Consider the following 2,130-nt stretch of genomic DNA (forward strand, 5'->3'; position numbering starts at 1 on the left):
ACATACGTATATGTGCATATACATATATATACTTAGTAAGGATACCCAAGATGCTGGGCTGCTTCGCCTTTTGCCGCAAGTTGATGAGTATTTAAAAGTTTTCCATTGTGTGTTTGATGAATATTTAATTAAGCATGAAAGGAGTTAAAGCAACAAGCCGACTGAAGCAGCTGAAGACTGCTGGAGGTGGGGTGTGGGTGTGGGTGGCAACCAAATAGGGTTGTTGTTGTTGTTGTTTTTGTGCGTTAGCCAACAACAAAATGCAAATATAAAGAATAAAACAAAATCAATTAACGCTTTGTACTCTTGCGTCTTGGCTGGTGCTGGTGGCTGTCCTTTTTTTCCACACAATACTTGAACGATATTATATTTTTTAAGTTTGTGAAGCAAAGAAACGAAAAGTAAGTAGAAGCCGGACGGAGGAAGGCCAAAAGGGTTGAGAAAGCATGCTAAAAATAATTAAATAGTAAGAACGGATCCCACACACAACCCTTTGCCCATTCCCTTCTTCGAACCCAACTTCTTGTTTTCGCTGCTCATTAAAATTGAACTGGGCTACTTGGTACTAGCTGAGAAAACTGGGCGCAAATAGCCAAAAGCACATAAGTGTTCCTGGCAGCTCTGTGCATGGGGAACCCAAAGCGCCGAAGCCCCCCTAGCACTGCCACAGCTTTTGCGTACAGTGGAACTTCGCTAAAATGCATGTTATAGAAACATTTTCAGTGCTATTGTCCAACTACTAGAGAATTAAAATAAAACTCTTTATGTGAATTGTTTTAAGCAAACAAACTTTTACTTCAAAGAAAAGAGAACATGCAAAAATATGTCAAAATTAATAAAATACTTTTTTAAATCCCTATTAAATATATAAAGTTTAATATATTTTATCGCCTTCAAAGTACTATATTTTCAACGCTATTGTCCAACTACTAGAGAATTAAAATAAAACTCTTTATGTGAATTGTTGAAGCAAACTAACTTTTACTTCAAAGAAAAGAGAACATGCAAAAATATGTCAAAATTAATAAAATACTTTTTTAAATCCCTATTAAATATATAAAATTTAATATATTTTATCGCCTTCAAAGTACTATATTTTCAACGCTTTTTCTAATCTTTGAAGCAGTCCAAAAAATCATATTCTGGAATGGCCTTTAGTACCTTATTCGATTCCGCTTAAATCTTTACCTTAATAGTGTCAAGTGTGGTCCGTTTTCAAAGCTTTTTCGATCCTTTTGAAACTTTTTATGCCATTAATAAACTTGTACTTTTGACATAGCCTGATTATCGAAAGCCCTCTGCAACCAAATGTAAACTTCTTTTTTAACTAATTTTGTACATTGAACGCAAAAATAGAAAAATCATCTTTAATCATCTTTTGTTCTTAAAATATATATATACGTATATAAGCAATAAAGAAAATGGAATGGAAGTTTACGCTGTCACGACTTAAAAATACAAAATTAAAAATGTATTCCAATCGAGCCACCTTCTCCATTTTAGGGTCATATCTCCAACTGATTGCGTTGTCTATTTTATAAAATGCATTTTATTTGCTTTTTGTTATTAATGTTTAAAAGAATAAGCCATAGTTTGCGGCTAAATTTGGTTAGAAAACTAATTTGTTAATTATATAAAAATGCTAGTCATTATGAAGTGCTTTAACAGGAAGCTCGTCTGTACAATTGGGACGCGGCAATAACAAAAAATATATATGTATATATTGTATTCTTATATTAATTTGTTTTCTTTTTGTTTCGATTTCGCTGCCTCTGCCTCTGTCGCTGCCGCCGTCGCTGCTGCCACGTTGGCACGAAAAATTAATTAAAAATTAAATGAATGAACGCGGATAATGAGCCCCTAAGCTGATTTTGCGCTTAAAAATCTGCAACAGAGAAAAAATTTTGTTGAGCAGCAGTGGCAGCAGCGCAAAAAATGAATAAAAAACACCGTTTGTTAAAATTACCAACCAAAGGCAAAATGTACAATAACAATTCCCTTCGCCACCCCCCTTCAATACCCACACAGGTATGCACAACAACAAATTACACTTTTTTGTCGCTTTTTATTTTCATTTAATATCGACTAGAGAGCAAAAGAACCATCACGAAAAAAAAAAACACACACAAC

The sequence above is a fragment of the Scaptodrosophila lebanonensis genome, unplaced genomic scaffold, assembly GCF_003285725.1.
Source record: "Scaptodrosophila lebanonensis strain 11010-0011.00,11010-0021.00 unplaced genomic scaffold, SlebRS2 tig00001412-arrow-pilon, whole genome shotgun sequence".
In the NCBI taxonomy this organism is placed as follows: domain Eukaryota; kingdom Metazoa; phylum Arthropoda; class Insecta; order Diptera; family Drosophilidae; genus Scaptodrosophila; species Scaptodrosophila lebanonensis.